This window comes from Heterocephalus glaber, unplaced genomic scaffold (genome assembly GCF_053883595.1).
Source record: "Heterocephalus glaber isolate CG9 unplaced genomic scaffold, H.glaber_assembly_v1.0 deba00001729, whole genome shotgun sequence".
Taxonomy (NCBI): Eukaryota; Metazoa; Chordata; class Mammalia; order Rodentia; family Bathyergidae; genus Heterocephalus; species Heterocephalus glaber.
The window spans coordinates 14685987-14704278 of NW_028258440.1; the positions used below are offsets into that span (position 1 = coordinate 14685987).

At 35.9% G+C, this 18292-nt stretch overlaps 1 long non-coding RNA gene across 2 annotated transcripts in view; it reads right to left on the reverse strand.

Annotated features, from left to right (window-relative positions):
* Positions 1-15749, reverse strand: part of LOC110347432 (uncharacterized) — a 420795-nt gene extending 405046 nt beyond the window's left edge. For both annotated transcript variants that reach the window (XR_015446809.1, XR_002392062.2), the window contains exons 1-2: positions 15498-15749; positions 15298-15351 (exon numbers count right to left, since the gene is read on the reverse strand). This is a non-coding gene — a long non-coding RNA (uncharacterized LOC110347432). The remainder of the gene's footprint in view (positions 1-15297; positions 15352-15497) is intronic.
* Between the last annotated feature and the right edge of the window lie 2543 nt (positions 15750-18292).

The following is an 18292-nucleotide window of genomic DNA, read 5'->3' on the forward strand; positions in this document are numbered from 1 at the left end:
AGAAAGAAGGGATTGAAGATAGAAATTTCAAAATTATCTGCATATATATAATAACTAAAGCCATCAAGATGGCAAAAGAGGCTTAGAAGGAAAAAAAAAAGAGAAGAGTAAGCAACAGTAGAGAGAGTTCCAAGGAGCAGGAGACAAGCATGGAGAAGTGTCACCAAAGCAAAAGAAAAAACATTTTGGGAAGCAAGAGGCCAGTAATGTCCAATCCTTCTAATGGCTAATAAATAAAAACAGATGTCTCCACTGAAAATTGTGCAAGGAAGTTAGTAAGAATAGGTTTAAAGTAATGATAATAGCAGCTTAAGTACATTAAGGAGTACAAGTGTAGATATTAAGTACATATCTCACTCAGCAAATATAACTGTTAACAGGAGAAGGATAAAAGAGGACAATTACTAGAAAGGGTTATGGTCCACCAAAAAAGATATGAGTCCTAACTCCTATTACCTCATAATGTGATCTGATTTGGAAGTATGATCTTTGCAGATGTGATTAATGAAGATGAGATCATAATGTAGTAGGGTGGTCCCTTAATCCAATATGTTGGTGTGATGGTTAATTTTAGGTGTCAGTTTGATCAAAATAACATAAAACCCTAAAAAGTATTATTTTGAGTATGTCTGTAAAGGTGTTTCCAGAGGAAGTTATTACATGAGTCTGAGTAGATGAGGTGAAGACCTGGCCTATGTAGGCAGGTACCATCCAATCAGCTAAGGGGCTCAGAGAGAACAAATACAGATTAATTGGTGTCCTACCACTCCAAAAGCTAGGATTTACTCATCTCCAATCTTGAACATTAAAATTCCAAACTCGCCAGCCTTGGGAGTCCAGGATTTATACCAGCTGCCTGCTTCCTGGCATTTGAGTCTTGCAGCCTCCAAGCAAGGGTTACATCCACTGGCTTCCCTGATTCTCAGGGTTTGGACTTGGCCTGAATGACATTACCAGAGTCCTAGAGTCTCCAGCTTACAGACAATCTGCCATGGGACTGTCAGCCACCATAACCATGTGAATTAATTACCCACTGCTATATCTATGTAGTATCTTATCGGTTCTGTCTCTCTGGAGAACCCTGATAATACAGATGGTGATCTTTAAAGAAGGGGGGGAAACACCATGTGAAGATGTAGATAAAGAGGCACAGAAAAACAAAAGGAGAGATCAAAGTGACACAATGGCATGGCAAAGAATGCAAAGGATCAAAGGCCACCTCAGAAAACTGGGAAGAAGGATGAAAGGATTCTCCCAGATAGGCTCCTTGATTTCAGTCTTCTGCTCTTCAGAATTGTGACCGAATAACTTTTTGCTGCTTTAAGCTACTTAGTTTGTGGCACTTTCTTAAGACAGCCCCTAGGAAACTACCACAGAATCAGAAGTAAAGATTTCGTTGTTTGTCTTAAAAGCTGAGAGAAATTAAGCATGCTTTAAAAATCTAATGGGGATGTGTTAATTCAGAAGGTGAAAGTAAAAACATAGTAGAGTCCAAACTACATAGAAACAAAGAGAATATCTAAATATTCACCATTATTTTTCCTTCTGAGCATGCAAAATGGCTGCATTTTCCACATTCTTGCGGGGCTATAAGTAACCTTGTTTCTGGGTTCTGGTCCTAAGAACCTAGAACTGAGAAATATCATTTCCAAATCTGGCCCATACAAATTTTCTAAACATTATCTTCTCTCCCTCCTATCATCTCCTAGGTGTATATATATGCTCATGGTAACATTGACAACTCCATGGTGAAGAAAAAAGAGTCTCCATTAGTCTGAGTAGGCAAGGAACAAAACAATTCCTGCTCGCACCTCATGTTTCCCAGTAGATATGATCTGAGCAAGAAACAAATATCCTGTATTAAGCCACTCCATTGCTAGGTTTTTCTTTTCTTAACTAACATACAAGTTCCTGAAATGATAGGAAGTGATGGCATATGAACCATAAATGGAGAACTTCACCTTAGACTGAAGCTTAGCCTTTCTATAAGAGCAGAAAAAATCTTCTTCCTTTATCCTTTTAAGTTCTTGGCTGGATCCCATATAGCAACAATAAAACCCACAACACATTAAGGAGTAAAAAGCATACAGATGTGTTTACCATAAGCTTTTCATGGAGTGAGAGCCTTCATAAGGAAATAAAGACCCAAAGACACAGTTAAAACTGAGTATTTTATGCTAGATTTGATAAAGAATGCAGAGTTGTGGAAAATGTGATAAGACAAAAAAAGTTATGAGCTAAGGATAGTAAAATGAGAGAAACAGCAAGCCCTGTTCATTTACATTTCTATCAGTGTACCTGTATCTTCAAATGTAAGGATTCTCCTTTATTCCAGATATAAGGAAGGCATCTCTCACATGAGGCTCTTATGACCCACTTCAAGAAAGGTAAAATAAAATCCTCCCTGTACTCGCCATTTCAAAAATGCCTTCCACTTGAAACAGTCAAGGTGTCATATTTTAGGGTAGTGTGTCATGAACCTCATCACAGTAAAAGGGACAATTCTGCTGTAACCATAGAGGTATAGGAAAATATGGAAACAAAGGCAAGTTTGTGAGTTGAGAAATGAAAGTTCAAGAAATTCCTGTCTAATACTTTCTATTTTTCCTGAAATGTGGGAGATAGCATATTTTACTAATAATGAAAGATTACCACGAATAGGGTCTACAGTTTTTGTTTACTGACCTTCTGAATATTTACTGACCTTTTTTTTTTCCGTACTGGGGATCGAACTCGGATCCTTGCACTTGCGCAGTGGGCGGCGAAACCACTGAGCTAAATCCCCGGCCCCTTCTCTCACCTTCTTAATGCAAAGCACCTTTTCTAGGAGTAGGGTGTTATCACAATAACCAAGTCAAACAAACGCTCTACTCTCATGAAGATTGTGTTTTCAAGAGGAGAGACAAGAAACAAACAAGAGAATATATCAAAAATATTAATTGAATGGAAGAATTACATTTAAGCCAGATCTCAAGGGACATTTTTGCAGTTTGAATGTGTCTCCCAAAGTTTATGTGCTGGAAACTTAGTCTTCAATACAAAAGTTTTATTAGGTGAGGCCTATCAAGCAGTAACTAGATCCTATGAGCTCTGCTCTCATGAATGGATATAATCCATTAATATAATTAAGGGTGGGTTATTGGGAAAATAGGCTTGTTATAAGGGGTGATTTCAGATGCTTGTGTTCTCATTCTTACATATTCACATGCTTCTTTACCATTTGACATGTTATGATGCAGCAAAAGGTCCTTGCCAGATGTGACCTCTTGATCTTGAATTTCCCAGCCTCCATAACTATGAGACATATAAGTATATGTTCTACATAACTCACTAAGTCTATAGAATTCTGCTAGAGTAGTAAGAAACGTACCATGGAAAATTTGAGATCTAAAAGCAGCTTGGGGGGCCGGGGATGTAGCTCAGTGGTTCCGCTGCCTGCCTTGCAAGAGCAAGGACCCGAGTTTGATCCCCAGTACCAAAAATAAATAAATAAATAAAAGCAGCTTGGCCAATACCAGCAAATGCCAAACTGTCCTAAAGAGGTCCCATGAGTACATTCACCAATACAGCACACCACCTTGTATGCCTGTTACAAGCATAGATCCACAAAGTAACCAGAAGAGTTTTTATAAGTCACGTATGTCCCAAAGCCATAATACCTTGCACCAGATCACTCTGGCATTAGTTGACTGGGCCATAGGGGTTATCTAACTCAATGGCAGCTACTGTAAACTGATCTACAAAGGAGCCTGGCATGAATGCAACCTCAGCCATGTGGTCTTTCTAACTTCAAATTCTATCTCTCACCCCCAAGGTGAGAAAGCCTATTATCCGTGGTAGCCATCTCAAAAGTTAAGGAAAGATGTGATACCTTTGGTTTCTCTTAATAATGCTATACATGGCCAGGGATTTAGCTCAGTGGTTTCGCCACCTGCTGCGCAAGCTCAAGGACCCGAGTTCAATCCCCAGAACCAAAAAATTAAAAAATTAAAAAATAAAATAATAATAATAATAATAATGCTACACAAATGTGTTAATTAATTCATTATCTAGAGCTTTCCTGAACCTACATAGGTATAATAAGATGAGCACAGGTTTGATAGTATCATATACTTGGGTTTAAATTCTATTTGTTTTTAATTATAGGCACCTTAAGGCCATTACCAAACTTCTGAGCCTTCCTGTTTCCTCTATAAGATACGGACTCTCCACAGTAGTTTGTTTGGATTAAATGTGACCATATATGGCACATATTCATTAGGATTCTTCTTTTCCCTCCTTACATTTGCAGTTTCTCTAGAGATAATAGAAGTCTTATGTATACATCCCATGCAGAAGAATACCACTGACTTTGGTCCTGACAAGACCACCTTCAATTCTTATCTCACTCTAGCTTTCTAGGATTTGGCAACACCACTAGATGATTTTATAGACTTAAATCCTAGATTACCCTAACCCTTTATCTTTCTAGATAGAATTTTTAATTTAAAATACATATAAATTCTTCTATTAAAATGAAATTTGCAAAACAACTTTTGAGGACGTAATCCAATCTCAGTTACTTAAATACAGATACACATAATCGCCAGCCTATAAAGAGATTTTCATGTCCTTTATCCACCCTCTTGGAATACATTTAGAATACTTGATATATTGCCAAATTTTTAAAACATTGGCTAACAAATAAAAAGATTGTCTTATTCATTTTAATGCTCTGAAAACTGGAATTTGCAAAATAAATTACAATGGAACTATTGAGAAGCTGAGGAAAAACCCAACACCCTTCAAGAGTTAAGAAGTTTTTGTCCTTCTTGAACAATCTTCTAAATAAATAGTCTCTACTCTATAACATCAGGAGATACATTACAGTTGAAGGATTCCAGTATCTGCATTGAACTGATAACACACATATCTATAACATAGGGCAAAAGTAATAAGTATGACTGTGGATCCCTATTTTTACACTACCTCTTCTGGGGAAGATAACTTCTTACATAAACTCATTTTTCACCTCCACTACATTGTCTTTCTTTTCCAAACAGGACATAAAATGATTTCACAGGCACCTCTCAAAATGAGCACTGAGAAAAGCTTCACTTCACACAAAAGACAATCCACTTCATAAAGGATGCTAAAATTAGAAAGGCATTCTCTTTCACAAAAAAAAAAAAAAAATGGAAGCAATGCTAACCCACTTTGCACAATTCTTCAAGACAGACATAACTACCTTTCCTCAGCTTCCTTGAGCTCCGACATTCTGCAAAATGCATCAGGCTTGCAAGCCTCTAATTGGCCCCTTAGAAAGACCATTTTCTCACCATTAATGTTAGAACTTTGAAAGCTTCAGGCCTTTTAAGAGCTCCTTATCAGAAGGCAGTGCATTTTGTTTCCTTGACTTGTTTGCCTGCACAATGCTAACTATGTCTTGCGAAATTGAAAATGTTCCTTTTGTCTTTTTCAACTGGGTTTCTTTTAATTTATTTGGTGCATTTAAGTTACAGCCAAGAATTTAGCTTCAGAGGTAACACTGTGCAGTGGATAAAGGGCTGGCCTAGGAGACACATTGCAGGTTTCTAGTCTGAGTTCTGTGTTTACTAACCAAATAGCCATAGATAATAGTGTAATACTTCTGAGCTTCCTGAACTATAAATGAAAACAACACACAGTATTGAGTCTACTCAGAGGGTAATGCAAGGATCAAATGAGATGATGTGCAATAAGTTACATTTATGTTACATCTGCAAAGTATTTGAAGTTTGTAGAAAGCTCTTTCACAAGCATTACTTTATTTAATTCCATAGGAACACCTTGAAAATTATAAAGGGCTATGTTAAGCATTATGACATACTGATTGTCTCTCAAATCTGCCAGGCTCATGAGGCATAGCAAACCTCTATAAGTACTTAAAATACTCATTTCAACTTACACACAACCCCATTTGTTATATCTTCATTCCTTTTAGTGTCATTTTTTTACTTCCAAATCTACATTAAGATCTATCAATTAAAACAACTCAGAATCTAATGTATAGAGTGTGCCATGCCAACAAATATAAACCTACCTCATTGCCTCTTAGGAATACCATTCATAGTCATAATAGTTTTATATTGATGAACATATTTGAAAAATGCTGTGACAGTCATAATTACTATTTGCCAAATAGTTACGTTTTTGTCCTTCCCAGTATATAATGGAATTGCATTCACTGCAACACCTCCAACCCCATGGCGCGTGCACACACACACACACACACACACACACACACCCCACACATGTGCGCGCATGCTTTAGGTATGACCATGTGACTAGTTTTAGTCAATAATCCATGAGTGTAAGTGATATATGGCACTTTTTAGGTAGAAGCTTTAAGAACCTGTGTACAATGCATCACATGCTCTCCTCTCTGTCAAGTTGACTAGCAATACCAGTGATGGCAGTTACTTTACTCTGTCAACCTGGGTCTTCAAGTGGTGATAGCATAAATTATGTCATCAAGCAATCAAAACTCTGTAGCAAGGATGTTATGGCTTGTGTTTTGATGTCCTCCCAAAGCCTCACGCAAATGAAGTGGGGCTGTTTTGGAGGTGGCTGAATCTAGAGTGTGTGATTCGTGGTGCAATGCTAGGCCTGAGAGCACTAGGATTAAAGGTGTGACTGCTACCTGCCCTAAGTAGTCTGAATAACATAAAAGAGGTAGGAAGACACTGTTAAGGTCCCTTGTTGCTTTTGCTACCACGTGGGTGCCATGAACTGTTTCTCCTCTCCAACACCTCTCACCGATGTGCCACTCTGCCTTGGAGCCAGCCAATTATGGACTGAAACCTCTACAAACTGTGAGCGAAATTAATCTTTTCTCCTTTATCTTTAGGTATTCGGTGTTTTGTCTCAGCAAAGAGAGAAAAGTAACTAAGACAAAGGATAAGAAATGAAGCTTTACTACTTTAACCCAGTAGTTTCAAGGTTGTTTATTGCAGAACATAAAGGTCCATACTAAATAATATAGACTATTGGCTTTTAACTTGGGCACTGACATCAAAGAAATAAAGTTTAAATCCCAGTTTGGATGTATGATCTTAAATACGAAATGTGATGCTCATTGATAAAATGGACAAAAAAGGTACTCACTTCATAGAGTTATTTTATGATAAAATTAAGTCATGTTCATCTATGAAAAGTATCTGGAACTTGTAGGTATATAGTCACTATTTATCATGTGAATTTAATAATAATTCTGTAAGGTAAAGAAACTTACTCTTTCTATATTAAAGATGTGAAAATAGAGGCTATCAAAGAAAAATGTTTGTCATGAACAAAGTCAGAGTTCATCATCCTGAATTTAGAATAACTGCTTAAGCCAGAGGTTTAGAACTTAAGGGGTTTCTAACACCCAGAGGTGCATACCAGTACATCATAATCAAAGTCTGTGGTCTCTTTCACTGCTTCTAGAAGTCTACTGTATATCATATATTTCCCCAACAAACACTGTCAATTTTCAAAAAAAATCAAGTTCTTATCTTTGGCATCAATTACATCAGTTCAGTTTGGAAATGCTGGCTATGCTGTAACATGATATTAAAAAATTGTTATTGATAATACTTGTGCCTTCAATCAAAAATGAGAACACTAATTGAGTTAATAAATGTTATTTATGACATTTAAAAAGGTTCAAACCCTAGTGACCATTGGAGAAAGAATAATGTGGGTAATAATGAGTAATAGCAGAAGGCATGTTTCATAGAGTAAAGGTTGTATATGACTATTTTTAAATACATTTATTGAAATGTAATTTACATAGCATACTATTCACTTTTTTGATCTCTACAATTTTATGGATTTTAATATATTCACAGAATTGGGCTTCTATCATCATTATCTAATTCCAAAACGTTTTCATCATTTCTAAAAGAAATACCAGCTCCTGTGAAACACTAATATACTTTCTGCCTATATATTTACCTTTTGAACCTTTTTGTCTAGCTTCTTTTACTTGGCATGATGTTTTCAAATTTCACCCATCTTGTAGCATGTACAGCCACTTCATTCTTTTTTATGTTCAACTAATATTTCATTTTGTGAATAAATATTTTGTTTATCCATTTACAAATTGATGAACATTTGTGATATTTTCCACTTTGGGGGTATTATGAATAATAATCTCATGAGTATTTATGCATAAATTTTTATGTGGAAATATTTCTATTTGTCTTGATTATATACCTCAGAGAATTGCTTGGTCATATGGTTATTTTTTAGGGAACTGCCAGATTTTTCTAGACACCTGTATAAGTTTACATTTCCAATAGTAATATGAGGGTTGCAACTTGCCTACACTCTTGGTCACACTTATTATTGTCTATCTTTTTCTTCTTACAGCAATCCTAGTAAGTGTGGAGTCATATTTCACTGAAGTTTTGATTACTACTTCAAACATAATGTTTGAATATAAATTCTCAATTGCAAAACTTAAGATAGCTTTCAAAACCAAACACAGTATAAGAAAACAAGTTATTTTACAGAAAATCCACTTTTCTTCTTCCAAGTAAAAATTTTAACAGTGAACAAGTTTATATAGATCCAATAAATACATCATTTAAATATTTGTTTATATTTTATTTGTAGCCTATCTCATTCAAAAAGAAGTTCAAGAAACTTAAAAATTACACAAACCCACTTGAGTGAAATAGATGAAGGTGACAGAAAAATCAAGACTAAAATGCAGGCAGAGGTAATGTTAGAACACAAAATTATATAAAGGGACAGTTTTCAAAAGTATGTTACACATGTGCATTTTGTAAGTTAAAGAAAAGGGGGATATACACAAAGTTTACATACGGTACTTGTACTATTCCCTGACATTTTCCCAGAAGAAATAAAGCTTTCCCTTATGATAAGGCTGGAGGGAAAAAATTCCTGTAGCTTCTAATAAAAAGACATTAACAAGGTAGTGAAACTATGCTATCAACATGCTTCAACAAAACCACCAACAGTGCTTGATAAATACACATATTACCAGGAAGTACTTCAGATCTGTGGCTTACAAACACCTCAGATGATTCTGCTGCCCAATCAGGTATTGGAGCTACTTGTGCAGTGTATAATATTCTCAGCCATATCTACCATTAAACAAAATATGATGGATTTCAACAGCAGCTTTCTGACAGATCCCCCAAGTCAGACCCCTGCCCAAGCAGACCCGCTACCCGCATCCACAGGAGCACAGAGCTAAGGAGAAGCCAGCAGCTGCCCTGCTGCTCTCACCACCACCCTGTTTATCAGCCAGCCCCAGGCACATCACCCATGGGACTCTAAAATTTTCCACCCTCTTGAGCAGTGCCCCCTCCCCCACCTAAAACGCCCTATATCAACCATGAGCACCCTTCTCTCAGTGCCAATGGCTTTCTCGCCCTTGGCCTATCTGCACCCAGATGACAATAAACTCATTGCATGTTGTTTAGACTTTGCCTGCCTCAGTGGTCTCAATTGTGCCTAGGTCCAATCTTACACTTTCACAGTGCTTCTCAATGCAAGTAAAGGAAGCAGAAAGCTACAGCACAGTCTGGGAAACAGCCAGCAAGAGTTTGGGGACCAACTACACAACATTTCAATGGTCTATCTGGGTCTAGGAGTGAAATATATGGTGTATTCCAGAAAAATGCACATTTCCTCAAAGTCAAAATTTTGCATAAAGTTTCAGTGAGTGCAAGGACTTCCTAAGATCCAACCATGGTTGAACTTCAGGTAAGAATCCCTCCTAAACCACTGATTCTCAGACTTCTATGTGCATATACAACACCTAGGGAATCCTGTTAACTGCAAATTTTCATAGAGTAAATATGGAATGTGGCCTGAGAGTCGCCATGTCTTACAAGCTCCCAAGTGATGCTAACGTTCTTGGCCCTACAATGATTTTCCTTCAGGAACTATGTAACTTTCAGAAAACTTTTCATGAACATTTTGTCTTAATATTAAATTTTTTGAAGAAAAGTCCATTTTAAATTGATAGAAAAAAGCTGGAATGCAGTTTTTCTGTTTTCACTACAAATAAAAAATTCAAATTAAATTTTTGGTGTCTATATACATGTCAGAAAAATACTTCTCAGAAAAACAGAAAATTTATACATATATTCAACAAGTTGGATGCCAGTTTTGCTTCCCTGAGCCAGAGGAGCTGTGGGACACTTTAAAAACAAAACCACCACTTCATTTACACAAATCACACATTTGAATTACAAAGAGTGGCTCCAGGGTTCTCAAAACATTTACATTTGTTTACCTGCTATCATGCCTAAATTAGTCACTAGCCAATCAGCAGTGCACACTTCAACTAACTTCAAGTCACTGTAATTATTAATAATTTTAGTAATAGCTATGTTTCTAGTTAGCTCTCCAGGCTTTTTTCAAAGCTAAAGTAAAATACATTGAGAATAGTTAATTTCACATCTCACTTGCAAACAAGTGGAAATTTTGTATGGAAACAGAATTACTGCTTAAACTCAATTTTTGAGGTCCCTTTGTTTGAGTTATTTTAGGTACACAAAAATTGATCTTTAGTCAAATTCACAATCCCAATAGGTCTGTGAATGGTACTCATTTATTTATATGCTTTTTCACTTAGTATTTTAATAATAAATCCTATGATATCACTAATCCAATCTGAAACCTAGAACTTTATGAGTAACCTACACATACCTGCCCTTCCAAATTCCATCTTCTTACCTCACTCTTAGAAACAATCTTCCTGAGTTTTACATTTATCATCTCCTTTTTAATTTTATTGGGTATATGCCTACATTTTAGCAATATAATATTTGTTTATGGTTGGACTTACACATTTATAAAAGCTGTGAGTCTATATAGAGTATCTTTTAGGACTTTAATTTTTTATCCCATGTTATATTATTAATATTTATGTCAATATACTATCATTTACCCACTCTTCTGTTGATAGGAGTTGAGTTATTTCTACTTTTGCTGCTGTAATAAATGATGATGTGAATATTTGTGGCTAGCCCCTGATTTATAGTTGCTAACATTTCTCTTAGGAATATATCTAGAACTTCAATTGCTAGGTATAAGTCAATGTGAATATCCAACTTTAAAAATCATGCTGTTATTTCCTAAAGTAATTGTACCAATTTATAATTCCGTCACCAACATACAGATGATACTGTTTTTCCTCATATTCAAAATTTACCAATGTCAAACTTCGCGATCACTCTTCAATGATTGGTATAAAGTATTACTTCACTCCTTGATTTGAATTTCCTTAATCATCAATGAGGTCAAGTAACTCATCTTATTAGACTCATTTATTTTCTTATCTATAAAATTACTGTCTTTTGTGAATTTTCCTGTTACATTATTTACATTTCTGTTTTGTTTATAGTTTTTATTAGTACATATTTGAAGTAAATAATGATCACCTTCCTTGTGGGGAGCTGACACATATACATAATAATCTAAATTATTTTTTTATTCCTTTCCTCTTCACTCGCTCTCTATTCCCCCACCTCTCGATCCCCTTCCATTTTGGAAAGATCTATTGCCCTAATTCCTATTATCTATCTTTTTACTCTTTATTTATATTTTGGTTTTCTCATAAAAGGGAAACTGCAATATTTAAGCTTGTATGTATGATTTATTTCACTTCAAATTATGGTTTCAGGGTACAAGTTTCCAACAAATGACTCAAGTTTATCCTTCTTTATGCCAGAGTACTACTCCACTGTGTGTAAATACCACATTTTCTTTATCTATTTATCTGTTAATGGGCATATAGGCTCCTTCCAGAATATAACTATTATGATCTTGATACTGTGCTACAAATATCTTCTCAGAGTTTGTATCTTGCACTTTCACTTTCAGTAAGCAATACTCTCATTAATAGAAATTTGTAATTAAATGCAATTAATTTTATCAGACTTAGGTTTTTCTGGTTGTGCTTTGTGTTATGTTTAAGAAACAGCTTGCTACTTTATGATGAAAAAGAAGTCCACTGATTTTTTTTTTATCAAAAGGATTTAGTGATGCTTTTGATATTCAACTTATTCTTCTGGAGTTATTTTTATGTATAATATAACAGATAGAAATTGACATTGAATAAACAATGTTTCCTGTTTCATTTACTTAACAGTTTCTCCTTATCTTGGTGATCTCTATTCCATCTCTTTCACATACCAAAATTCCATATATGTATAAGATTTTTTCAGAGCCCTGTATTCTGTTCCATTGGTCTATTTCTCCATCCTTAACAAATAAGACACTTTGTTTTAGTAGAGCCCAAAAAAACAGTATAACTCTTGATATTTGGTAGTTTACAGTCTATAAGTTTGTTCTTCTTCAAGATTTTTTCTTAACTAATTAGGGGATTTGTATTTACATATAAATTTTAGAAACAGCTTATCAATTTCCATTCTAAAAAAAATCTAAGATGTATTTATAATACTACATCTTCTAGACCATGAACATATTATATCCCATTTAAATTCTTTCCCAAATGTATAGTTTCTGCTTAGAAGACCTGATCATGATTCAATTAACTGCTAATTCATGATCTATTTTGATAATACTATAAAGATCAGTAAGATTGATAAAATTTGAGCAAGATTAACAGGAAATAAGTTAGCAAACATATAAATACAATTACTAGAAATTAAAGGACATATTAATACAGGACTTACAGACATTAAAAGTATAACAAAGCTATACCATAAACAACTCTATGTACCTTAATTCAATAGCTTAGATAAACCAATCCCTTAAAAAAATCAAAACAAACTATCAAAATTCATTCAAAATGAAGATAGAAAAATAGTCCTCTTAAAGAAAGTGAATTTATAACTTAAAAACTTTCCAAAAATAATATCTCCAGGCACATAAAGATTCACTGGAAAATTCTACCCAACATTTTAAGAAGAAGTAATACCAATTCTATACAACCTCCTCTTAGAAACAGTGGAAGAAGGAACATTTCCCAAATTATTTCATAAGGCCAGCATTACCTTGATAGCAAAACCAGACAATAGTACAAGAACAGAAAATTACAAACCAATGTTGCTCATAAATATAAATGTAAAAGTCTTCCATAAAGTATTAATAGATTGAATCAGGCACTATGTAAAAATAATAATACTGTATAATCAAATGAGTTTTACACCAAGAATGCAATTTGGGATGGATATTCACAATCGTCCAATGCATCCAACATATCAAACAGTTTAAACAAGAAAAATCACATTACTACAAGCATGGATGCAGAAAAATTACTTGACAAAATTTGTTATCAACATATACTTTTAAAAATTCAGTGTATTGGCCAGCTTTCTTACTGTTGAGACGCAATACCTAACACCCACAACTTAAACAGTTTTAATCTGGTTCATGGTTCTTCAGTAAGTGAATCTATGGTCAGCTGGCTTCAAGGCAGAAACATCATGGTGAAAGGGCATGGAAGAGGAAAGCTTCTCACCTCACGACAGTCAGGAAGCAGAGAAAGTGAAGGGAGGAGCCCCCAGTGACCAAATTCTTCCAATCAGGCTCCACCTCCTAACAGCACATTTGCCTATGAACTCACTGGGGATTAGCCCACTGTGGGTTAACCACAGCAGGTTATGAACTCACTGGGGATTAACACACTATACTCATCAGTGGATTAGCCTCCATGAGCCAATCACCTTCCAAATGCCCCACCTCTGAACACATGAAACTTTTTGGGACAGTTTATATCTCAACCATAATACTTACCAAACAAGGAATAAAAGGTAATTTCTTCAACCCAATAAGGGTAATCTACAAAACCTACAGCCAATATTATGCCTAATGGCAGGACAAAATGCTTTCCCTCTAAGATTAAGACTAAAGTAAGAATGCCTTGGTTTACTATTCCTAGCTGTTGCAATCAGGCAAGGAAAATAAATAAATTGTATACCAATTTGAAAGGAAAAAATTAAATTACCTCTTATGACAACATGCCTACCTAAAGAAAACTACAATCTATAAACAAAACTCTTAGGACTAATAAGTAGGCTAAATAAGGCTGCAAAATAGAAAGTCAACATACAAAAACATCAGCCTAAATTCTAAATACTAACAATATATAATTGAAAACTAAAATTTGAAAACAGAATTGTACTTAGGATAAATCCATCCAATAGTTTTGTCAGAAAAGTACTACTGAGGAGTCTCTAAAAGATGCTATTATTTCCATATTCTCAGCAGAATCATTCATCATAGCTAAAAGCTAAAAAAAAAAGTATTCATCAATCGATGAGTAGAGTAACAAATTGTGGCACATGCATGTATACATTGTTATTTTAAGGCTGGCTGTTTTTCAGTCTTAAAAGGAAGAAAATTCTGACACATGATATAATATGGATGAAACCCTCATTATGTTAAGTGAAATAAGTCAGAAGCAGAAACACAAATACTGCACAATTCTACTTATATGAGGTACCTAAAGTAGTCAAATTCATACAAACAAGTAAAACGATGATTACCAAGAACTGGGAGGAGGGGAGGAAAAATAGGTGAGTTGCTATGTAATAGGAATTGAGTTTCAGTTTGGCAAGATGAAAAAATTATAAAACTGATCATGTCCTAATATAAATACACTTACTACTACTGAACTGTACATTTAGTAATGACTCAGGTGGTAAATTTTACATTCTGTGTTTTTAACCACTAAAATAAAATTAAAACTAAATCCTGGTGCAAATTAGTTAAAATAACTAATTCTGTGTGTTTAGCATGATAAAAATCAACTAATCAATCAATCATTCATGGTTCAATCGTTTACCAATTCTTTGGCCTTAGAAAATGGAATCTCATTTTATCTGTATGTAAAATATGAATAATGAAATTACCTACACCATAGGCTTATCATGAGAATTAAATGAGAACTTTATATAAAATATTTGGCATATAGTAAAAGTTCAATTAATGTTACTTTTCATTCTTTAACCTATAAAATACTAATTTCTTCTCATAGAACCCACTCTAAACAAGCCTTTGAGATAACTTTTCTTAATCTCTATTTTCATTAATTTTCTAGCCCTTCATATGTCTTCACCTTGTCTGTTCAAAGAACAGGTAGGCTTCAAAGAGGACCACTGCTTTAATCCACCAATCAATTCCTAACCTTGGGCATTGACCTATGCTGAAGGAAAATTTGCTATACCCTCAGGACATTACACTTGAACCGCCTACTTGTCTTACAACAGAGACCTTTAAATGAGCCACTACTGTAGCACTGCTGTATCTCTAGCATGCGCCCCCCGCCCCGCAGTGTAAGTCACTCACTGAAGTTCCAGTAGACTTGATAGAGGAGGATTCTAGATTTCCCAGGGGAGAATTCTAAGAGGGAATAAGAACAAAAAAGAAAAGGAAGGTGTGAAATTAATAGGTATATGTTGCCAAGCTCAAGGTTGTCCAGGCCAACTATCACTGCCCATTTTTAACAGACCTCCCCTATGACCCAAATTAAGAGATGAATGTCTTACCTCATTCTATCATAGCATCTAGGAAAACCTTTGAGAAAAGTGAAAAACTGGGTGAGGCAATTGAGTTTCATATCAGATGCAACATTTCTTTAGACCACAGCTCCAACAAACTTGTTCTATCCTAACACATTTTTATTTCCCCTGATTAGCACATCCTGCCTCTGCCCCACTTGCAAAAACATGCTTCAAATGCTGTTTGCTCCATGATGTTCCACTGAGAAACAAGGCATACATCATGCATCTAACAACAGCCTCCAGAGCATATACTTGCCTGCATTAGAATCCATCATAGAGGGGAAAAAAAGAAATTTCCATCTTCCACCCCCTCGCGATCAAACTGGGACTTCAGCCTACACAGATCTGTCACTCTAAAAAGACTCCCCAGTCACAGCATCATCTTTGCCAAGGAAGAACAGAGAAAATTGCATCTCAGAGTTAGACAAAGTTAACTTTTCTATTCTAGGCTGTGTTTTAGCAGTGCAGCCTTCTTAGGGCAAATATCTCAAAAGTACAAATTCAGTTTTCACTTGGAGTTAAACCTGACTTGAGAAAGGAGCCTCCTGGGCTAGGTTCACAACAAAGTCTAAAATTATGATGCAAAAGAACCAAACTGTAGAATTGGGGAACCTACAGTGGCATAGTTAAGAAAGCCTGCTTTTACAGGTCCCTTCCTGAACTTGTCACCAGAGATGGAGAGAGATGCTGTTTGAAAAACAATTAAATATGGGGTTTCTATCTTGCCATTTTGCCATCCCAGAATATCAGCACCAATGCTAACTCATACATTCTGCATTCCAATTTTTACCCATTCTTTAAGGCTCAGATCTAATGTCATCTTTTAAGGGAGCTGCTTCAACCCTCAAGTAAGTTGGCCCATATCCTCATTTCCTGTTCCAAACTCTTAGCATGGACTTACAATTCTGTTGTATTCTGCTCAGTCATAGCAGAGCAAATGTAAAATATCTCTTCTCAACCAGATGGCCAAGGCTCAAGAGCAAGGAGTTTGTTTATAGCATCTCTGTTATGCAGGAAATGTTCCACAAGTACTGTACTTGCTGCTCAGCTATAAACACTAAAGTGCTAAGAAAGCTTAGGCAGCCCTGACTTACATGGGGTGAACCATTAAACTACTTCAGTGTTGATATAAAGGCATCTACCAACCATCTGTATGATCCTGAAAATTGTTTGCTGCTATTATATGAATGCTAAATGGCCCAAAATGCCCACTCCCAAATATTTGAGTCAGGAGATGCATGTAATCACAAAGAGACAGGCTTATACAAGGGAGCTCACTGGCAACCTTAAACAAGACCTGTGTTGGAGAGGAGGCAAGCTGTGGTTTGGGAAACTTTCCTTGCTCATTCCCTTTCTTCTCTTATTGCTCATATTATCAGATTAAATAGTTTTAAGTAACACAGTCCAAAGGCCAAGACGTCTTCAGGTCAGGTTTTTATCCAATAGACTGACAGTGGGTGTCCCACTATGTTCTTGGGGGAAAAAAGTGCTGGTGTCACAAATCGCTCTGTAAGTCCTGTTTTGCCATTGTCAGGACTGTGGGTAGATGGATTTTAAGACAGAGTAAGATACCTGAGTAAGAGCCAATGTAGAACTGGAAATACAGGGCAAGGTATAGGTCTAACCACGTGAGATTGCTGCTCACAGGAGAGGTTCACAGTGGACTTGAGGCATAGATAAGCACTGGGAGTCAGAACAAAGAAGAGGGTAGAAATTAGAGAGGCTAGAACCACTTGACTAACAGAGAGTGAGGCAAGGATCAAGACTACACAATTAAAGTACACTGGATGTGGAGACAGTCACAGTTATAACACTTACCAGCTATATGATCTCTGACAGGTCACGTCACCACTGCCTAAATTCCTTTGTAGGTGAAACAGGGAAAATTAAACTTACTTCTCTATTTCAATGTAGTAAGGATCAAAGGGAATAATACATTTGAAAATACCTGGCAAACTCCAAGTCACCGCTCAAATGCAATTACCATTAATAAGTCATACATAAGGACAAGGATCAGAGATGTGCAGCACTAAAAAAAAGGCAAGTTCAGTCATGAGTCCAGGACCTGCACCAGATACATAGAAATGGAAAGATAGATCATGGCAGCAAAGAGAAATCATATGGTAGCAGCAAAAAAAGACGCATGAGACTTCCCTATCACTGCAGAAAGAATCTTCTATAACCTAAGGCAGGTCACCAAGACAAGGTAAGACCTTCTGCTCTTTCTTAACACAGAAAAATTAAATAAATATTGTGCATGTATTGAGTACCTTCTGTGGACCTGCTTGGGTTTACAGGAGGGGAGAGGATTTCCTTTTCTGTTTTTTGCCTCCATAAATGATATCACCACCCATCCAGTGGTCGAAACCTGAAATCAGGGATTCACCCTAGCCTTCTTCTTTTCAGTGTCTCTGACCTTTCCCATTCCTTAGCTTCTATAAAAGTCTCCCAATTGAACTCTTTGCTATCTATTAATCTCTTTCAATCATAAATCAGATTGTGTAACTACTCTATACACAATTATTTAATGGCTCGTGCCTGTGGCCTAAGGTTTATTGTCCTTAACACAATGAAGTCCTCCATAATCTGGTTCCTAATACCACTCCAATGCTATATCTCACTTATTATCCCATTCACTTCCACCCAACTGTCTTCCAGTCACACTAAATCACTTTCTGTGACTCCACTGTTTAATACTTTTTCAAGCCTGTCTTTTCTTCTGTTGCTTTCACTGTTTGGAATGCACCTCTCACTCTTTTCTACCAAGTAAATATGAACTA